This window comes from Corvus brachyrhynchos, unplaced genomic scaffold, assembly GCF_000691975.1.
Source record: "Corvus brachyrhynchos isolate BGI_N302 unplaced genomic scaffold, ASM69197v1 scaffold136, whole genome shotgun sequence".
Lineage (NCBI taxonomy): Eukaryota > Metazoa > Chordata > Aves > Passeriformes > Corvidae > Corvus > Corvus brachyrhynchos.
This window is the reverse complement of record NW_008239080.1, coordinates 2565003-2588364: the sequence shown is the minus strand read 5'-3', so window position 1 is coordinate 2588364 and position 23362 is coordinate 2565003. Positions and strand designations below refer to the sequence as shown.

At 36.0% G+C, this 23362-nt stretch overlaps 1 long non-coding RNA gene across 1 annotated transcript in view; it reads right to left on the bottom strand.

Annotated features, from left to right (window-relative positions):
• Positions 1-23136, bottom strand: part of LOC108447942 — a 28202-nt gene extending 5066 nt beyond the window's left edge. Inside the window, exons 1-2 of the long non-coding RNA XR_001863665.1 lie at positions 22936-23136; positions 2810-2902 (exon numbers count right to left, since the gene is read on the bottom strand). This is a non-coding gene — a long non-coding RNA (uncharacterized LOC108447942). The remainder of the gene's footprint in view (positions 1-2809; positions 2903-22935) is intronic.
• Positions 23137-23362: the final 226 nt, after the last annotated feature.

Below are 23362 nucleotides of genomic sequence, written 5' to 3'. Positions count from 1 at the left end.
GAATCTGTCATGGCTCAGCATATTCATCACAAGGGGTCAAGCATGGGTAATGAAGCAGTTACGAGCTCACTGGCAACTACTATGCCAGCATTGTTACTGAAATGTAACCCAATCCTCTGATTACAGTTGTCTATATTGGGACACTGAATTTTTTCAGAGCCTCTGTCTTAGCTGCATCATCATCATCTTCATCATCATCATCTTCATCATCATCATCGTAATTCTCAATACTACTATGAAGGTTTTTCCTCAAATCAAGCTATGAAACTTTACTTTGTTCACATGTCAAGAGAAGGTCTTTGCCTCAAAAAACATAGAAGTAAGGGACAGAATGAAAAATAGTTAATCTACTGCTGGCATACTGAGGCACATTCAACTTCAACTTTCTGTCATTTCAGAACCACTCCATCTCTCAATAATCAAAATTATTTGCAGATCATTTACACTTGTCTTCCTTAATAAATTAGTTAAAAGAAACTTTCATTGTGCAGAAATATTAAGCAGAGAAAGATAAAAGCAGGAGATACTTTTCTTGTCATTTGAGATTGTCTCTGTAAGAAAAAGACTGAACAATGATTGCCTCTCAGATGGGGACAGTACAATACAGGTAATGTTTTTTATTCCCTAATCCTAGTACTCTTCTGAATGTTGTTTCTTGTTGAAAATGTTTTGAGAGAGGTGATATATTTACAGAGACTTTGTAGTCTAATTTTTATAAGTCCTATGTATGTAGCCGTATAACAGCATTTATTAAGATTCAAATTCGTACTAGATCTTCTATCCTCCACAAACTGACATATTTTAAAATTAAGATCTTCCATCCTCCTGTATTATTATCTTTGAGGGGAAAAGACCATTTGAAAGGCAGAGGTCATATTTAGTGCCTCATCTGACATGGCATCTGACTTAGCAGTTTTACTTATCCTTTTGTGAACAGTTAAACATGCATTGTGTAAGTGCTACAATGGGACAATTCTACATTAATGATGGTTGTAATAATAATGGTTTTATTTTATTATTTGTTTATCAAGGTAAAAACTGATTTAATTTTTTATTATGCATATGGTAATGTGTCTTAATTTGGTTACAACTAGTATTCTATGCAGGCAATCAAGATGCTTAGAGTGGTTTTTTTAGTAGTTACATTATCTCTTTTTCCTTGCATAATATAAATAAAATATACCTCATTAAAAAAAAATTCTAATATATTTTTCTCTGAGCTATCATTTATTTCAATGAAGACAAAAAGTGTAAATCATTGCCCTTTGTTAAATTTTATACATCTCCTGCTTCAAAATCTTGCTTACTGTAGTCTAGTACCCTCCAAGAAAGCAGTTTGGTTAGGAGTTATGGTTATCAGACACGACAGTGTAGTATTTCCCTGCTCTTGATGAATATTCCTTTTTTTTCCTTATGCTTCGACTACACTATTAGCTTCCTCAGATGACTGAAATAACTAGTCTCCTTGAATGAAGGATTCCTAAAGGAGACAGAATGTGAGTTTCTCTTCTTCTGGGAAACTGATTTTATAATGGTGAAGGTGTCAGACATAATTAAGATGAATGATTGTGTACCCAACTAAATGAATCTTATTGTTGTAAATTTGACATTTTTCCTATACTGTTCATGAGCCTAATAGGAACAAATCAAATGCACATCTTCTTAGCAGGAGTCAGACAGGATAAAGTACACAACACTGTTACATAACTGCTGAAATTGCAGAAGTCTGAAGCCCTTCGTCAGACACAACCCTTTCAGTATTTTCAACACAAATGTTGAAGGGGCAAATTTTATGTTTTATGACGTAAATGTGATTTATGTAAAAAATTTTGTCAGATTTCCTCATTCAGTGAAGGTAGTGAAAAGAGTACATAGGCTCTCAGTCACGATAATATACTGAGTCTCTTATGAGATATTTGGATCATTTTAGAGATTAGTGAATAAGACAGAAATAATGTCCACTACTGTTCTTTATTTTGTCTTTCTACTACCTTGTCCCAACAACCTTTAAACTCTTCTCATGGCTGGGGTTTTTTGGGGGTTTTTTGGTTTTTTTTAAGAAGTAGCAGCTAATCCAGGCCATTACAATTTTTGTCAGTAAGTCAGTTTCCAAATGAATTTCAGATTCCAATGAAGATGATGACATATTTATTTTTCAGGAAATAAAACAAAAAAACACTTTACAGCTTGCCATCAGTTAGCTTGCTATCAATTATTTACAAGCACTACAAAATCTAATTTATGTCTCAGTGCACTGTAAATAGGGAATACATCCAGATATTACTAACCACTGCCAAATTTACTGGCAAAATCTTTATTTATATTATGTATGGCTCTGGCTAATTATTTCATATTAAGAAGTGAGCAGCAACTATCAGTCCACAACATCCAGTGGTCCAAGACAAGATAGCGTTGTCTTTTGATAGTCTGATTTTTGGTAACTGAGTAAAACTTGTTACAGAGAGAAGAAAGATAACAAAGAGCAAATATCCAATGCATTTAAAGCAGAACACACATAGTAAATTCAGATATGTTATCGAATTGCAAGCCAATGAAGAAAATAACAAATAAGCTAATTCTACTATCTAAAAACCATAAAAATTATGTTAATGTAATCCAAATGAGTAAGAAGAAATCATTAGCTTAAGTATAAGATGCCTCCTGACAAAGAGCTTGGGATGGTAATTTGCAGTGTCTGTCTTCTTCCTGAAGAAAATTCATTTCATCAACCCTAGGACCCAAGGAGAGGCCATATATAAGCAGTATTACCCTGCTCCACATCCCTGGTAATGTGGTTAGTATAACTTACCCTAGTTTATAAAGCAAGCAGCCATTCTCTGTGACCAAGTGGGTCACTCTTCATTTCCTGTCCTCCCACAATTAGGGCCGAAGATCCTGTTAACTAAGAAGAAAAATAAAATAAAACTTATTTCTACTTCTACTCTGTACCAGTCTCAAGATTCCTGTGTGCCAAGCCAATTACTCCCTTCCTTAGCAGCCTTGAAGGTCCTAGGCACTTGAGCAAACAGGTGTTGTTGAGGACCCCATCATAGAACAAAGAAGCGTGACAACACACTGCCTATGAAATCAAGCAGCAACTTCTTAGTCCTAAGTAGTGATCTTGGATGGATAGGGGACATATTGGGCATAGCATTCATGAAATGACAGACTTTTCAGTTCTCAGAGAAGTAAGGAGGGGAGTCAGCATAACTGCTACCTTGAACTTCCAAAGGGCAACCTTTGACTTGTTTAGGAACCTGGTCAACAGAGTCCCTGGAAGACAGTCCTGAAGGGCAAAGGAGTCCAGGAAGGATGGACATTCTTCAAAAAGAAAATCAAGAAGATGGAAGTGCAGGCCATTGCCGTGTCCCAGAAGACAAATCAGTGGGTTACAACAGCCAGGCTGAACAGAGAGCTTTGGCTGGAACTCAGGGGAAAAAAGAGTTTATGATCTTTGGAAGAAGGAGCAGGCAGCTCAGACGGATATTGTGAGGTTATGCAGGGAGAAAATAATTAGAAGGACCAATGCCCAAATAGAACTTAATCTGGCTCTGCCATAAAAGACAATAAAAATGTTTCTATAAAGACCTCAGCAAGAAAAGGAGGCCTAAGGGGAAACTCCATTCTTTACTGGATGCAGAGAGAGACAGAATGACAAAGGATGAGGAAAATGCAGAAGGACTTAATGCTTTCTGTGCCTCAGTCTGTAATAGTAAGACCAGCTGTTCTCCAGGTACTCAGCTCCCTCAGCTGGAAAACAGGGATGAGGAACAGAATGAATCCCCTATGTGAGGGGGCAAAAGGTCAGTGAGCTGCTGCTTAGAAACAAGTAAGTCTATGGGGTCAGATGGAATCCACCCAAGAGTACTGAGAGAGCTGGCAGAAGTGCTCACCAAGCCACTTCGAGATATTTATCAGCACTCCTGACTAAGCAGGGAGGTTCAACTTGACTGGAGGTTAGCAAATATGATGTCCATCCACAGAAAGGATTGAAAGGAGTATCTGGGGAACTATAGGCCTGTCAGCCTGACCTCAGTGCCAGGGAATGTTATGGAACAGAAATCTTGAGTGCAATCAAATGGTGTGTGTGATCATAGTGTTTGGGCTGATAACCTTGCTTTTAAGACCCACCTGTTAAAATTTTAATGTAACAAATGACAATATGTCTAGCCCTCCTGTGAGCTCTGATAGGGCTCTGTTGTCCTGGGAGCATTTTTCTTAAAGTATGACAAATTATTTCCAGCATATAATTGGGAAGCGTAACAATGACTTAGGCTGCAATTTGCAATGCAATGCAATGCAATACAAAGGTCAGTTACACAGACCTATACAATTCAAAGTTATAATAGGAACAACATAAGACAAAAGAGCATGTCATTCTGGTCCTCTTCTCTGGGACTTAACATAGCAAAAGACATGAAAAAGTAAAAACAGGGTAAAAATTAGAAAAAGAATACTTTTATCAGCTGTCATCAGTGAAAAATGGAAAAGAAGAATTTAGTGTACATCATTCTGTATAGCTTCCTCTCCTTACCTTAACAAAGGGACATCATGATTTGCTTGCTCAGTAACCATTAGAATCTTCAATGTAAGAGGCAGAGGCAAATTTTCTAAAAGGCTAGTGTCTTTAGAAAGCGTGGAATTCCAGGGTACCATTTCTGCTATTAAAAATTGCCTTTAAAATGGTGTTTAAAATGATCACATATGACCAATACACTCAAATGTGAAGAAGTGGAGAAAAGGGTCTCCACAATCAGTACCTGAATTCTACTCTTTAACTTTTCAATGTCAAAAATCTTCATTTTGCCTAAATAAGCCCAAGCAGAAGTTCTTCAAAAAATAATCACAAAAGTTAGAGCAGAGTAATGAGTCAGCATTTACCAGATGACCCGTTGTACATGCACAGGTGTTCAGTCTTGGCCTATGGTCTCAGGGAAGTAACTGAAGTGAACCCTTGTCTCAGTATAAGATTCCATGACTGATGTTTCACATTGGATCATTATTTGATATAGACCAATAAATGATCCAGCTCATGTCTGGACCATAGAATTTTATTGCTTTGTTTTTTTTCAGTATCTAGCACTAGGCTGATGCAGTCATGTCAGCATAATTTTGGGCTTCATCCAGTGATCAGCAAGAGAAGACGTGTACAGAGATTTCCTAATCTAATAATGCTTTCAAGTGGATATAACTACAAATGTGACTCAGACAGTAACAGCCTTTTCTGTTAAATTCAAAGGCTCTAGTTTCACTTCCTGCACATGATCCAGCTAGGATCAGTGTTGCATTCATAAAAGTACCTCAGAATTAGCATACTGCTCAATGCTGAAAGCTTTTACAGCTAAAAAACATTGTTAAATGACAATATAAAGTATTTATAATCAGCTGTCATCTTGATTTCAGTAGGACAACTCACATCAAATAGATCTTGTAAGTGTTTAGGATCAGCCCCAGGCTCTGTCTCTAAACTTTTGTTAGGCTTAATCAGTGTCTCACACACAGAAACATTAAGAGGTTTTTCAACTGCTGTAATGTGTGCAGTAGCATGTATTATTTTTTAATCTTGTTTCTAAGAATTATATAAAAAAATTAAGGAAAGGTTGAAAACCTCAAGTATAAACAAGCACTGAACAGATTGCTCAAGGTGGTTATGGGACCTCCATAACTGAAAGATACTAAGAGTAGAAAACACAATTTTACTCTGGGGTAGGAGGACAGACTACCTAACTTCTTGAGGTCCTTTCAAGAGAAAATCATGGTGATTGTGACATGTCTATGCAGAGAAGAAAAGTAGTTCTTGCTTTCGTGATGGTGCTGCGAACCTTCAGATTGCACGTAGTTGAGAAAAACAATCTTTCTTGGTCAGCACATTGTCATAAAGAAGCAAATAACTATCAGCTGGAATTCAGTTGCAGGCTGCTTCCTCCCTACAGCAGGAAAGAAACACAAAATTAATTGAAACTCTGTATGAAAACCAATTCACTAGCCTAGTCCTGAGCTCTGGACACATCCTTATTCTTGAAAGAAACTTTCATGTTGCAATTCATCTCCTAGGAAGAGTATAAGGGGATGGAGGATACCCTATAAAATGGTTGTATAACGCCTTATAAAGGATCAGAGTAGGTATTTTACTATATCTGAAATTATATTTATGGAGATGGATGATGAGGAATTAAGATATGTACAGAGTGTGTCAAATATGGTTATTATAAGGTGAAATGGCTTCTGAAACTGATTGGGCCATGACCAAATAGGGTATGTCCAAAAGGGTTAAGGAAATAAGCAGAGAAATTGAAGAAGCTTTGGCAGACATTTTTATGTACTTCTGCTCTTCAAAATAGATCAAGTGAAATCTGAGATGACTGGAGAGCAGCCAACATAATGCCATTATTTTAAAATGGCCTAAGGAGAGACAAGGGAGGTAAAGATTCACTAACTCATTGGAATTCTCAGAGGATATGGCTGTCAACCTAGACAAAGGAGATATGAACATTACACAAACTTTCAGAAAGCATTCAGCAAAATTCTGCATTGTAGGTAGTCTCAGTTGCAAAGTCAAGAAATGAGTTAAGAGCAGACATATTAAGCTGAATGGAGTAAATCGGCTATAAAAAATGCATGCTGAAAGTAGAAAATAAAGTTAATGAGGACATTTTTTATCAAGTCAGCTGCTTAAAAAACAAATGTAAAAATGAAATGTGTCTAACAACTAGACTGCTAACTGCACTCCTCCTTCCAAAGAGTCTTCCCAAAGGAGGTGTCTTGCTTGAGATTGACTCATTAGTGTAGATCCTTTCAAGTCTGACATTTTTGTAGTGTTATTGTACTACCCTCTGCTGTCAGAGCTTCCTCCAACATACTGCCCTTCTTCGCTTTAACACAGATGAATTTTCATGCTCATGAAAACATTTTCCTGTCATCCTCAGAAAAGAATTACTCTTTATTTGCACCATGGGAAACTGCAGCATAAAGTTCCCACACTGTCCTGTGAGACTGAGGGGAAGAAACACCAATACTGTGTCTCTACCATTCAGTCCATGACAACTTTATTGATACTACTAGTAATGGAATTGTTTTATATGTGAGGGCTGTGCCATAGGCTGAGTTCACAACTAAGTGTAACAAATATTCCATTGCATATTCCATTGAATTGTTATATAGTCACAACCTTTGGTAGCAAGTCAAGATAGATTTCTATTAGTAGGAAAGCAAGAACTGGCTCTGATCCTGATTAGTAATTCCCTGAGCCATCCAGTCCTACGGTGGTTATTTGTGTTTCTATACTGCTTTGAAAGATGGAAAAGATGAATAAAAAAAGAGGGATATATCAAAAGCTTTCATACCTTGAGTTGGCATCACCATTCTTCCAGAGCAAATATACTACCAACAAAGCAAGTAATTTATTATTTATTCAACATTTTCCATAACATTAATGAAGGGTTGTATAAAATATTCCTTTTCAGTTTTTATATTAACATGGGAATTAGTTGGAGATATTTTACGAGGTTAATACAGTCCAAAAAGAGTAAGAAATATTTCTAAATAATTAAGAAATTTTTTTTAAGTTTTGTCTTAATCAGCAAGTGGAGGACATCCTAAGCAGTGTCTTCTTTCCCACAGACACTTTATTTTTTTTTAAGTTACTTTAAATATTTTAGCTGAATTTCTGTTTTAAGATGGCTTTATACTGGAAATGTCCTTCTTGAGGATGTGAGGAAACTATTTAGACAACCATCTTAGTGCAGGTCTCCTTAAACAGGCAACAGGTTATACCACAGCTTTGAATGTACTAGTCACCAAGTTTGTGATTTTTAACATTGTGCTTATATCAGAAACTCTAAAAATGTCATGCAATATAAATATATTTATATAATAAATATATTAATTCCCTTTCTGATGATAATTTATATGGTTTTCCACTCCATTTGAAGAAACAGTATTAGTGGCACCAGATTTGCTCATCTGCAGAGATAGAATCATAGAGTCAAATAATTATTTGGGTTGAAAGGGACCTGAAAGATCAGAGGATGTCCTCAAGTTGCACGAGATGAGGTTTAGATTAGTTATTAGGAAAAAGTGTTAAAAAGGTGTGTGACTGTGGCAGTTTGGGATATGATTTAGTGGTCAACACAGTGTTGCTAGGCTAATAGTTGGACTCGATCTTAGAGGTTTTTATTTCAACCTTAACAATTGTTTGATTCTATGTTCTAGTTCCAATCCCCCTGCCATCACCAGGGACACCTTTCAGTAGATCCGATTGCTCAAAGTTCCATCCAATCTGACCTTGATCCTTTCCGCTACTCTGGGCAACCTCTTTCAGTGCCTCATCAACCTCACAGTAAAGAACTCTTTTTTTACTATATTTAATAATTCAGTTATTCATTTGACTTCCAAAAAAATCAAGTCTCTATACTAAAATTTTGTCTAATGCCTATGTTCTGGATCTTAAAAACTGAGTTCTGAGCTTCTGAAACTGACTGTTAAGCTCCTTAAACTGACTGTTTATAGTAGTAGCAATATTTAAAACAATAAATGAAAAAAAAAGAAAATAAACATCTAAACTGAATATGAACAGTCACCTACATGCAAAATAAATATATATGCCAAAATTTCTAAATTGGGTTGAATCAGTTCCTTGTGGGGCTTTGCATGTGGTATACATATGCAAGTATAGTTTTATGGTCCTTAAAAGTCTCCTCCACAAAACTGGCCTATTTCCTACAATTTGAAGTATTCTATTTCGCAGAAAATTTTTCCTGTTACCTATCTTTAGCCATCAATATATTGTGTTGTATGAGGCATAGTTGGCAAGCTGCTGGCAGCAGGGGCTGCAGAGGGGCTCTGTGAGGAAAGGCCAGGGCTTCCCTGTGCCAGACACAGATGGTTCCAGCTGGATCCAACCCACCCACCGCAGGGCACATCTGATGTGGGGACATCTCAGGGAAAATGTATTCAAGAAAGGGTTTAAAACATTTAACAGAGGGAGGAAGGAACAAAAAGTGTAAAAAACAGCCCTGCAGACACCAAGGTCAGAGAAGGAAGAGGATAAGGAGACACCTACAGCCTGTGGGGAAGTCATGGTGGAGTACCTATCCATACACATGGAGCACCCTACACCAGAGAAGTTACATACTCCTGAAAGGCTGTGGACAATGGAGAGCCCAAGCTACAGTGGGGAAGCCTTGAGGATGAAGTGGCAGAGAGGAGCTGTTACTGACAGCTAGTTATATGTCAGTTGGGGTGGGACTGGAAGTAGGGGAATTGGGAATGAACAGGGTGGAAATGTTGTTCTTTGCTTGCTGCTATCCAAATCTATTTTAAGTGACAACAAATTAAATTAAATTTCCCAAATTTGAGACTACTTTGCCTATGACAGTACTTGGTAAGTGATCTCCCTATCCCACATTTTTGCATCTTATTTTCTCCTCAGTTCTCTTTAAGACAGCAGCTGGATGTAGGTTTGGCAGCCAGCCAGGGTTGGCCCACAACATACCTATGTAGCTTAACAGGATCTTCCTTTACTGAGAGAAGCAACTCTAACTACATGAATAGGCAGAAGACATTGCTCTGAAACATTTCTCTTTGCATTGTCTCTAGATGGAGCTAAGATTAAACAATCAATTTATCAAGTCTAAGGCTAGGTGAGATGAATTCTGTTGTGGCTGGCAAAATGAGAGTTAGAAAGTGAACAGAAATTACTAAAAATAAAAAGTGTTTCAGATTTACCTAATTAGATATGGTGTTATTTTCCTATATCTGACAAATGTCATCAGATTAAATTAATTAAGAGAAGTGTGATAGGTATTTCACTGAGAAGTGTTAAAAGTAATCAATCATCCCATAAGACATCTTCAGTCAGAGAACATATGCAACATATAAGACTTTTGTGAACCTTGATCAGCACCTAAAAGGTAACAGGCAGCAAGGAACTGCTTTGAAATAAGAGCAACTTCTGCTGTTTCCAATGGAGAAGTGTCAAATACTGGAATTCATGTTGCAGTAAAACAGAAGATTCAGTTAAAAATAGGAAATGCAGATCTATTTTGGTCTGTCTTTGTCATTAATTTCCCTCACTAAACATGGGTATTTTAGGAGTCTCATGACACTACTCTTGTAGTGATTTATGTATTGTCCATCAGTGTTCCAACAGCCAAATCTAAATGAGAAAGACCATAAAGTTATGTCGTTTTACTTTTTTACCCATCATTCATTTAAAATGTTTTCTCAGGGGATCATTTGTAATACTTTCTGACCTACAGTCACAATATCTACCTGCTTCCTTCTAATTAACAGAGATGGCCCTGTCTTTTGCACCCAGTCTTTCTCCTGAAGATCAATTACCCAGCCATGAATTTTACTAATAGAAAATCCTAACTCTGTTGAATTACAAGACAAAAACAAATACAGTGGAAGAAGTGAAGATGACTTTGTAAAGAAGCCCATGTTTCAGTAGAGTACTTCATCACTGATACCCACAGCTTCTAAGGTCTGACTATTAAAAAACCCATTTATATTAAAAGGATGTATTTGGGGTATTTATCCCCAAAGACCTAGAATAATAGCAACTTCCTTCTTTTCAGTTTTTCTTCAGTGTACTGATAACATTTGTTTAAAGCTCTTTCATAAACATGAACTGTGCATGCACAATACAGAAAAAAAAAAAAAAAAGAAAACAGCAAAGAAAACCTTCTTTTCAGCCATATATATAGTAAATCATTAATTCCCAAATGGTAGTCTTTCACTGCTTGATGCTTGAAAATGTGTCTGAACTTCATGCACATGTACTCTACAGAATTATTGCCCTTGGGAAAACTCTACTGACTTTTCATTTTGTTAAGATATTGAATATTAAAATTAAAGTAATGGTCTAATGATGTCATCTTTATTGAAATGGAAGAATGGGACTGAAAAAAAGGAATTAGAAGAAAGTAATTACCACAGGAATTTATGTCAAGTATTGCTTTTGTTTTGCTTTCAGCTTTGAAAGAAAAAATAGATAAATGATTGTGGTGTTGAAATGCTTAAAAAGAACCAGTAAAGGGACTCATTATAACATAAAACAAACATTGCAAATATTTAATAACTTATACATTACATTGAGACATTATAAATAAAAGCATTTTTAAGCATTGCTTTCTGCAGTTCAACCTTTTGTTTTGTTTTTCACTGTGGTAATTCTTAAAGCATAGTAATCTTAGATCTTAAAGGAAGCAGAAGATACCTAGATTCAAGGTTGGTGGGGTTTTTTTCCATTTCCTTGTTTGAGTAGAATTTGAAAGCTACCCCTCAAGGTTATTGCTCACTTAGTTTTTTCCTAATAAGAAGATAGGAAGAATTTTAATGTTCCCATTTATTTTCTTTGAAGAATATTTATGAATATTAGCACAGAGTTGCCAAAAATTCTCCAGCCAGAACAATTAGAAAGACTCCTGAATAATGATAAGGTTTTAACAGCACCTTTTCCAGCTCCTTTTCAGTCCTAAAGTACAGACTTCATGTAGCCTCAGTGAGTCCCTGAGTGTTTTCAGTTGGAGTTTTAACTTTGTGGTTTATTGAATGGCAGGTATAATGGTTATTCTACAACTAAGTAAAAGGTCCATGTGCACCATAAAGAACTTCTGTATCCTAATAACCTTCATGAACTGTTAGAAGATACCAGACAACAAACCACGAGGAAATTAGGATATCAAGGTAAATCAGAAGCCAGCTGAGCATTATGTTTTTGGGGGTGTTTTTTATTCAGGAATTATAGGAAAAGAAATTGATCTAATTCCTGTTTCAGGAAGCAATTAAAGGCCTATGGCACTCACATTGAAAAAAAAAACTCAAGAAAACCTATGAGATGTTCAATGAACCATTGAATATTTTGAATAATCTTGTCTCCAGTCAAGAAGTGAACCAATTCCTCCTTTATTTAGACATCCAAAAAAAATTTGAAAGCTCTAGATAGTTCACCACAAAAGACTGCACTAAAGGAAGGCTATATAACAATACATAGAAAGCAATTTATGTATAGAATCCATTGTTTCATTTGTTCAAAATGTCTAGTAAGACTAGTGATGTCCTATATTAAAAGTACATTGATATTCCTAATATTCTTACAAAATAAGTACTTTGTACATAGCTATAAAGTACAAAAACCAAACAAATAACTTCCCAAAAACTCAGTCATAGCCCATGTATAGATAGACTTAATTTTGTTCCAGAGCTTACTTAGTCTCTAATGGCTGAGTTTCAGACAACTAAAAATGTTCATGTTAGTCATTTCACTAAGGTATGATTTTTTCCGAAATTTATTTTGTTTTCTTCTTATTGCTTCTATTGCTGTCATCATCACCTCTCCTACAAACTTTCATAAATCTTATCTTCAGCATACCTTGGAATTCTGCTTTAGTAACTCTGAACACCATGTACAGGGCCAGCTCATCATCTCAATGGGAAACTGAATATCCCACAGAGAATCTTTTACATGTCAGATGTGAATGACAGAGGAAGCTAGAGATAGAGCTGTTGTCTGTTTCAAGCCTTTCCACTTTTGCTCTAGTGGAGCAATTCAAAAGTTTGGCTCGTCATCTCCTAGTCACACTTGGCTTCTCCAAACTACTTCTGCCTCTTGAAAATGTTCACACACCTTGACAGAAAACTCATTCTTTATTTAAGCAAACAACAATTAAAAGTATTAGCATGCAAGTAATCAAATCAAAAGATAAAAAGTTCAGTCATCCAGCAGCTTGAAACTAAAGACTATTTGCAGTGGTTTTCCTTATACATAATTAATGTCATACATATCTACTTAGATGAGATTTTTACCACAAATTTTCATCTTTTTCATCTGTCTTCCACAATATTGCTGCAGTTAATATGTGGGAAACTTCTTATCCTCATTATTATGTGTTGTTTTTAAAATTCTGGCTGCAAACACCTGGTTGGTTGAATGGATGAGGTGTATAAGGGATTCATCGTATTTGGCAATTGTGACCTACCAGCATATAAACTTCATGTTTTACAGACTGCTACAGAACACCTTTTAATTCTTTACTTTTTTTTTTTTTTAACGTTGATAGAAGTTTAAAGCAGCTTTCTTGACTTCTAAGCACAGGTTTCAGTAACACAGATATTGTATTAAATATATCACTTCATAATATACCTGACCTACATTAAGAACATTTTATTTTATTTACATCAAAATGAACATTTAATTCATATTGTTGTGAGTGATCTTTTGTGAACGCAGCTATCCAACAACATTCTAAAACCAAATAAGCTTTATCATGTAAAAACATTCATGCTCACTTAAGATCAGTAGTACAGGAGAACATGATTGATCTTGATGCCTTGAGAGGCCACCTAGAAACAGAGACTAGACAGGAGTAAGGGAATAAAGGTAGGTATTTATTTGAAAGGCCTTCAGAGGTACACCCTGGTATTGCCAAAATGGACCCCAAGATGGACATCAGGTCACGAGTTCTTCACACTTTTATAGGTTTGGCTCATTTGCATATCAGGGTTAATTCTCCAATTAAAGCTTCAGTTTAATGAAGCAATTCCCCTATCTTTCCCCCCTTTCAGAGACTTTTGGTTTATACTTTTTGGGCCTAGGACGGTTGCTCAGAATAGGAGAAATGGGCAGACACAAAATACTCAATAGTATGGAAGAGAGAGAAATCCATCTGGAAAACTCTGGGAAAAGCTAGAGAGATTTCCCTGATAAGCTTAATAAATTGTTTTTAAACTTAATCCTTCTTTCATTTAGCGTCAGATTGAGAAACATTTTCAATAATTGCCCAGATATTCACAGGGAAAAGAGTACACATTTCTTGAGCAAACCAAAGGAACAAAAACCAACTATCTTTATTTTAGGGTCAGTACAGAGTTGAAAGGCTAATAATTGAAAATAAACTTTTATTAAGAACACAAACAAATTAAAATAAAGTTAAATCCAAAGGGTTAAAACTTAAAAGATAAAATGATAACTAAAATCTTTGAGAGTGTGGAGTAACAGATCTTGAGTTTTCAGGGATGCTTGGAGTTTCCTGAAGATAAATGTTATATTATTGAGGGTCTGTATTACAAAAGGATGGATTTTTCTTATTTCTTTTTTATCAGTTTCTCTGTTCCATGATTTTAAAAGTGGAAGCTGCTAGACAAAGTGAAATTCTTCAGAGGCAGGGGGAGATTGATTCTGCTGGAGAAAAAAATATGTCCCAGGGGAAAAAGTACCAAAACTAACAAGATGTTGCCAAGTGAAAGGATCACACCAGTAGCAGAAGCAAGTCACTTGCAAACGCAGAGATTGCTAAGAGGAGAGCAAAGGCAGTTAAGTCATAAACATGATAGAAAACTGGAATTTAAGTCTTAGTAGCAGATGATTTTTGCAATTTCATTATCTCAGGAAGGTAGTATTAGGTGGAGACCCTGAAAAATTAGTATCTTCTCTTTCAATCAAGAAAATTATGATCTGAGCCTTTAGATGTCTGTATGTTTGATATTAGTAAGACTTAAACTCCTGGACTGTTAAGAAGACTTTGAAGAAGAGGATAACACAGAGGAATACAGAAGTTGGGAAAATGTGTAAAACAAGTTTGAAAATGTGAATTATGACAGATTAATATCACAACATTCTTCCACAAAGTCATTGTTACATGGGGGAAAAAATAAAGGAAGGCAATAAACACAATCTACCCGAATTTCAGTATTAAATTGACCTGGCAGTGTGCCCTGGTGGCCAGGAGGGCCAATGATGTGGGATGCATCAGGAAGAGTGTGGCTAGCAGGTCGAGGGAGGTGATCCTCTCCTTCTAATTGGACCTAGTGAGGCCATATCTGGAGGCCATATCAATTCCGGACTTCACAGTCTAAGAAAAACAAGGAGCTACTGGAGAGGGTTCACTGGAGTAAACCTTACCACCTTATAAAGGTGATAAGGCATCTGGAGCATCTTTCTTATGAGGAAAGATTTCGGGTCCTGGACCTGTTTAGTCTGGATAAGAGAAGACTGAAAGCAGGTTTCATCAATACATACAAATATCTCAAAAGTGGGTGCCAAGATGAAGGTGCCAGTCTCTTTTCAGTGGTGCCCAGCAACAGAATAGGAAGTATAGGTCGTAAACTAAAACACAAGAAATTCCACCATAGGCCATAAACTAAACCACAAGAAATTCCACCTCAACATGAGGCAGAACTTCTTTACATTGAATGTGGCACAGCGCTGAGGCTGCCCAGGGAGGTTGTGGAGTCTCCCTCTCTGGAGACATTCAATACCCACCTGGATGCATTCCTGTGTCACCTGCTCTAGGTGACCCTGCCTTGGCAGGAGTGTTGGACCAGATGCTGTCCAGAGACCCCTTCCAACCCTAACAGTTCTGTGATTTGGTGATTTTGTCAAGAGTTTAATGTGGCACGACATTGGAAATATTACATGGGGGAAATGGCCAGAGATGAATTCTGATGAAGAGGAATTATAAGGTGAATAGACAGCTTGCAAGAGAGAGGATGCAAATAAGAAAAACTAAAACAGAAAACTATCAGATTGGCTACCAACAAATCACAGATCAGCTCAGACATCGCTGTTATTTAATAATTTCATTAGTGATGTTGGCATGGATATTAGAAACATAACAATGAAGTTTGCCAAAGACACTATGTTGGAAACATCATCAAGCAGTGCTTAGAAATAATACAGAAAGAACCTGATGACCTTGAGAATCACAGTAATAGAAATTAAATTAAATATGTGTAGTACAGATGTAAAGTCACACACTTTGTGATTAATATACAAAACTTTTTTGTCAGTAGAATTGTCAGCTGAAAATTGAAAAGCAAAAGTACAAGAGTTTGAATATGGGATGTCTAGAACTGCCAGCATTTTCTATTTGTGAAAGAGAAATACAAGTGTGAGGTGCTGCAGATGATAAATTTTTCAGTGTAATTAAGGAAATATTACTTCTATCAAGTAAATTCATCAGGATACAGTCTTGGTGAACCAGGTTTGAGAAAAAAAGAAGTCAAAAGGAATCAAGCAGAGGAAAGAGGTAATGTAATCATGAGGAGAACATAAGTAGAAGATCAGAAATGCACAGGTTTTTGCCAAATCCTTAAAATTATTTCAAGTCAAACCAGGTGTATTAAATAAGCTTCTATTGAAAGAGCTTTTTAGAATACATTCTGTAAACACCTCCAAGTTTTTCACTTAGGAAAGCAACACTTTAATTTACTTCATTTTGCTTTATATTTACTATGAAAAGAAAAATAGAGAGGTATGTCAGTAAGACATGTAATGAGTTTATGAGCAGAGCCATAAAGAAGACCTGTTGGGAAAAACTCATCTCAAGTAAATTTATAGTGCTAAAATTATTCCTTTGCGAAAATTATTCAAAATGCTAAGCAATGCATTATTAACTGTATTCTGCTGGGTGCTGCATAAAAACATTTTGCTAGTAGAAATACTGTTACCCACAACACACCAGTCTATAAACTGCAACCAGCTTTGTGAATGGTTATATAATTTGGGAAACATGAATCCATGTTGCAATGAGTGAGTTATTCTTTTCTTTTTCTGGGTTTGCTAAAAAATTACTGCATTAAAAATACAGGTGGGAATAAATTGAGTTGTGATGGCTTAATCTGATGGGATCATGAAGACATCCAAAAAAACCTATGGGAGGAGAACACAAGGCCAGAATTCAGAATTTTTCTAAATCTTCCAAATGTTAGAAAAAGTCATGTAATCTTAGTGCAGGTTTTATTGGAATACCAGATAGATTGAAGTGATAGTCTCCTGGCAATGTATGGAGAACATCTAGCTCATTTAGGTTCTGTTTTATCTCCTTAGATCCTTATAACAAAGAGAAAACTGTTGAGGGAATAAGGTATCCCTGTTGGAAATTTATTTTCTGTTTAGTTTCATTCTGTCAAAATAGCTCTCTATCACCTTCCAGAATCAGGACCTTTGATCTATCCTTCTGGTCTAAACAGAACAGATATGTATAAGAGGCTCTAGCCTGAAAGAGAGCATTGAACAAAGGATTCAAGCTAAAGCTGAATGTATATTAAAGGAAAAGAAAAAAGAATGATAGACTTGTCTTGATGTCCCCAAGCACATATGTTACCAAGGAGATTTTTTTAACATACTTACTTAGAAAAAAACAAGAACCAGGAAGAGGAAGAATGTGCACAGGATTCTGTTGATTTGACCCTTTGTTTTATGTCTTCTCCATCTTCTGAGTTAAATAATAAACATAGCTTTGTTTTGAAAACACTGATACACATTTTTTAACGTATAATTTTAATGTATAAAGCAGATGACAAGAACAGTACTTGTACAAGAACAGTACTTTGACCAATAAATAAGAGCTGGCCTGAGGGAGATCAATATAAGGTAAAATCTGGGACACGGAAACTCCTGTGCCATGGACTTGTAAGACCGAGTTTGAGTTGTTTGAGAAGTGGAAGAACAGAGGAGGAGGAATAAACATGTTAGATTTTTTTTTTTTTTAACAGTCTTACTGTCCAAGATGAAATCATGTCCAGTAGTTATGATTCTGCACTTACATATAGTAACATATGTATTTTAAATATGTTCATCTGATTGCAAGTACATGGTTCATCTCTGTAATAGTCAGGATAGTCTCCTTTCTGTACATACAGTGATATTTCTACCGGAAAGCAGAGACCTAAATTGTATTAATCCAATCTTAAAACCAGTTATTTTTTACTTGACTACAAAAAGACTATAGAGTGCTGAACTCCAATATATGTATTTATATTTAGTCATATCAGTCCCACTGCTTTGTGTTCAAATTATGAAAAGTTCAATTCAAACCTTTATTCAATCATATTTCTCAGTTATTACTGAGAAGGGTTTTGCTCTTAAATTTAAGAATCCCTGCCTGAGCTCTTTATATAAAACAGTATAATTGACATTTTATTTGGTAATTCTGGTGTGGCAATTAAAAAAAACTCCAAAAACTAGTCATATTTTTATTGTCTGCCAATATTGGAATGAATTTAGCAGTGCAATGGTCATAACCTTGGAATAAGCCTATGCCTGCTCTTGCACTTAACATATTTGCATGAATATAAATAGAAACAATAACAAAGCTTACACATTTTTATATGTTGATGGTTCTTGTATTTAAAACATTACAGAAAGCTGAAAAATATTTCTATGCATTTTTGATTTTTTCCATTATTTCAACATGATGCACACTGCCTTTACTTGTAGTAGCACTTACTTGAAACAGCTCATGATATTGTTTTTTATTCTTTTGCTTGTTCACCTGAAACACTGCTGGTGCCAGTATTGCTTCAAGCTCTTTAAAAGTAATGGTTAAGGGCCAGAAGTGCAAAGACAAGGACAAAACACCATTGCTTCAGGGTTCTATTCAATTCTCTTTAATAAGGCAGAGTTGCCATTGAAATCAGTGACAGCTCTGCTTGAATAAGAAGGGCTGGATAGGGATTTCAGTACTATGAGCATGTAACTTAACAATCTGCCCTACATGGCAGAAAAGGACTACCAAAGGAAGAACAGTTTCTCTCAGTTAAAAAATACTCCTTATATTCCTTTTCTGTAGAATTGAAATAAAGCTGTAAATTTTTTAAGAAACCCATTCTTTTCTCTCTTACTCCTCTGTAAGTATATAAACATCCCATCCATTGTAACTCAGCCAAAATCCCTCATCCCTATCCCTATACATCACTTCCAATATCATGCCCCCTTTTGTACAGTGAGCTTTCCCATCTAAGAAATTTTCCTATCATGGCCAAAAGAGAATAAGGAAGAACCTAAGTGCACTAACAACATGACCTAATGTAACCTAAGTACCCTGATAATGTAACTCATAGTTTAAAAATCTTTAAAAGTCTTTCTTCTTTGCAGAAAAGTAAAAAAAAAACCCTAAAATATATTTTGAAATCAGAAGATATCCCCCAGCAGACTGCTTTGAGAGCCACTGAGTCATGACTTAATTCACTTCTTTAGAACACTCTTAATTAGTACCATGGGAATAAAATGCCAATGATTTATTGTCAGAAAATAAAGATAAATGGCAACGTGGTGCTCTCCTGACTTTAAAATATACATTTTTGGTATCTTTTTATTTTCTCAGATATAATAAGTTTTGGTGAAAAATATGGCAACTGTAAAACACTGAGAAACAGCCTCAAGTGTGAATTTCCATGCTGCTAAATACATTGTCCTCATTTACTGACATGAAGAGTCACTTGGCAGTCTCTGGTGCAATAGAATTATAGATTATGCAATTCTTAATCAGCTGTGTAATACACAAGCCTTCCTCACCCAATTGTACCAGTTCAATTTAGGTCATTAAAACTTCCACAAGGCAGCTTTCCTCCTCTGGCATTGACTGCCTGGAAAGACATGATTTTCCAGTAGTACAAGTCAGCAGTCACCTGCTGAGAGAGCTGGTGTGGCTTTTAAAAGCTACTTCAGCACAAGAAGAAAAAGAGAGCTGACACTAACTACAGTTGTCAGAAATTCAAATACTGGGCTTTTAAACATTTCAGAAAACCAAACTGGAATGGAGAAGAAAAAAAAAAAGAAGAGGAGAATTAAACGAATTAAACAAATGGAAGAAAAATAATCCTAGCAAAGACAACAGAAGGGAGAAAAATTAAAAGAACACAAACAGAAAAGAAAGGTCAAACATTAACTCCCTGTAGGAAGGTATTGGAAAATAAATAAACAAACAAAAAAATATCTGTTCATACTTTAAAAAGAGTTCCAAAACTTTAAGTAATGGGTAATATTTCTCAATTAAAATGGAGATTTTAGGTTTCACACTGTATGGCATTGATCTCTATCCATTGAAGTCATATTAATTTCTCTGTTAACCTCAGTCCATATTGGGTGTAGTCTCAAGAAAGCACAAAACCAGAACAGTTTGACCAAAAAAAAAAAAAAAACAAACGAAAAACCCCCCAGAACAATAGATGAGTAAATGTATGTAAATATTAATTATTTATATATACCTGCATGAATTTTCCAAGGATGTATCTGCCCTATTCACATGCAGTTTCACAGGTGATATGCACTCTTGTTAAACCAATGTATGGTGGCAAAAAGTAACTTAACACTGTACAAATAGATAGAACCTATTTTACCAAAGAACCTACACACAATATGCTAGTACTGTGCTTGAAAGCACATCTACAAAACAAAGTACATGATAATATCCAGGAGTACTGGGCATTAATTTGAGCTGACATTTGCTTGCCTAGGCAGGCTAAAAATGTTAGTAAATATGAACAGCTTATTTGGGATGAAAAGAGGAGGAACTGGTTACCATGGAGGGTGGCAGCAGGGAGAGGAAGAGAGATTCATGTTTCAAAATTCAGCCTCTGAATTTAAAGCAAAACCCCTAAATATCAAAGGTAGTGGATGAATTAATAATTGGTCTGGATTTCACTTTTTACTAATTCTTTCATAATAAGCACTAGAAAAAACATCTTGCAAATCAATCTACTAGAATTATTTTTTAAAACAGGAACTGGGTCAAATGAATGGTTTGTGGGACATTGGTTTTCAATGAATGAATTGTCCTGCCTCAAGGCTGGTATCTTAATTGCATCTGAGCATTGCAGTAGTTTTCCAAGATGGAAAAAAGTATGCAGCTCTTGAGATCTCCTCTGAAATACAACAAACTAGAACAATGTTAATTAGTAAAGGTAAAATAGATCTAAAGAGAGAATGGAATATTTTATCTGAAGATTTGCGTTAAACAGAAATAGGCAAAGATGGAATGAAGGTAGCAAAATTGTAATCATCAGCTCTAGTGATAGCTGTTTTAGAGGAAGAAAGGGTGAAAAATCAGATGATTCTCAGTTTCTGTGTAATTCTCATGTACAGGTTTGAATATATAAATAATAGCTTATTCAATACTCTGGCTTTAGAACAAGGGCATTCAGAAGAAGCATGGTATGGGTAAAGAGTAAATTATCTAAGAAAAAAACATTGCATTTATAAGTAAGCCTACATTTGAAGTCAGAAATATAGCAAAAAGAGGAAGTTCAAGGAGGAAATTTGTTAAAGAAAAAATGATGATGGTAAAATTTCTGCTGGCAAGACAAACCTTCAGATTGTGAAAGTTCCTCCCTCAACTGCCCTATTTTCAAACTTTGTTTTAGACTTGGCACACACCTAGGTCTAACAAAGGACTTCAGAAGATTGTGGCTAGCTGCTGAAAAGTGTTTATGTTCCAAAGTCAAGTTTCATTATCCAAAGGGAAACTCTAACAAGAACAGCCATCCTGTGTCAGAACAAAGACCCTTCTTGACATTGTTTTATGCACTGGCTGATACAAACGGTCACACTAGGAATGATCTCTTTGGTGCCAGATTTGTCTTTCCTATATTTGCCATCTTCAGTAGTGCAACACTCACTCTCTTCCCTTTCTTTTCAGTTACTGTCCCTTGAGATGATTTTGTTTCCCCCAAGTCTATTTTTATGCTCTTCATTAGGGAACAGAAGACATTTCAATATTTTTCAGTGAGATTATTGTGTGTTGCTGATTGGCATGAGTGAGCACTCTGGCCATTGGTAGTCAGACTGTCCAGGGTGCTCTGCCTAATCCCCAGTCTGTTTTATGGCGGAGGGATGATAGCTTATCTTTGTCCTCCTGTACTCATTGTTTGCTCAGCCCAAAGGGGAAAACCAACAGAAACAATGGCAGATGAAGTTGTCTAAGTGAATAAAACAGCACTATAATAAAGAAGACTCTTCTGGTCCTGTCCTGCCTCTTTAAACTATTTGTGACCCACCACCATAATATCCAAAATTATGATTAATATCTTTATCAGACTTCTATTCTATCACCTTCCAAAAGTTTAGGATCTAGAGACTGTCTGCATCCAGCCTTTGTGGAGGAAAACTTCTGAAAATCTATATTAGCTTTTTCATTCAGGAATACTGAAGGCCAACATGCAAGCAAAACTGTAAAGTTACAATTCCCTAATCATCCAGCAGACTTGGAAACGTAAAGCACCTCTTTGATATTTGCAGACAATGTGCTAAACTGAAGAGAATGGACCAAGGTACCCAAAGGAATTCAGTGTATTTATGGAGTGTTCTCTTTGCTCTCCTATTTGTAATTCATCCTGCTTCATCTAGGGAATTAGTAAACATAGATTTGCTTCCATGGCCTAAAGAGAATAGAAGCTTCCCAAAGACTAGGTCTTTTATTTAGAATAAAGTGCAATTGTAAGATCTATGTACTGTCGCATCTCACAGAATCCCCATAAAAGCATTTTGATTGCAATAGAAAAAAAAAATAATTGCAATGTAGAAAATATTAAACCCAAACTTTGTTAAGTAACAGTGTTTAATGCAAGGGGATTCTCAGGTGATGCCATTTCTCATTACATTCAACTGTTTCAAGTTTATAAAATGACTGCGAATTTTTCTTGACAATTAGATATTGACAATACAAATACACAGAAAAATTTATCCATAGCAGTATCTTGTGTAACTAACAGACTGCATTAAAGTCTATACGTTTCAACTTTTTGCCTGAGAAAACAGCAGTTAACATCTATTGTAGTCAAAGTTGTTGTTTCACAAAACAGCCTGAAGTTTGCTTACTAGCAGTCATATCAATAGCAGGAGTTTATCAGATGAAGTCTTCACCAGTTATGGGTTGTGACATAAGGAGAAATTTGGAGTGAAAGGAGTTCATTTGGATTATAAAAAGCAATAAACTTACACTATTCATGAGGTAAAAATATTTAGCTTGGTGCCATGGTTTAATCCATTTGGCAGCTAAATACCACCCAGCTGCTTATTCACTCTCCCATAGAGTGATGGGGAAGAGAATTAGAAGGGTAAAATGAGAAAAGTCATGGGTTGAGATAAAGACACTTTAGCAGGGAAAGTAAAAGCTGTATGCCCAAGCAAAGCAAAACAAGGAATTCACTCACCATTTCCCATGGGCAGGCAGATGTTCAGCCATCTCCAGGAAAGCAGGGCTTCATCACACACAGCTGTGAATTGGGTAGAAAAATGACATGACTCCAAGGGTTCCCCATTCTTCTAAGCATGACTCCTTAGGGTGTGGAATACCCCTTTGGTCAATCGGGTTCAGGTGTCCCTGCTGCCTCCCCTCTCTGGGGACTGTAAGGGCTGACACCCTACACAACACATGATTAAGGCAAACTGTCACAAGACAGGGTTATGATCGTAAGGCATACAGTTCTGTCTGATTATATCTAAGAATATTAAAAGCAAAAAGCAACCAGCAAGGCAGGAGAAGCAATCCTGACTTCAGTACAGAAAAAAATGGCAGTGATTCAATGGCCACAAGGAATAATTGTTTTGTTTTGGTTTAATTACTCAAAAAATTTGAAC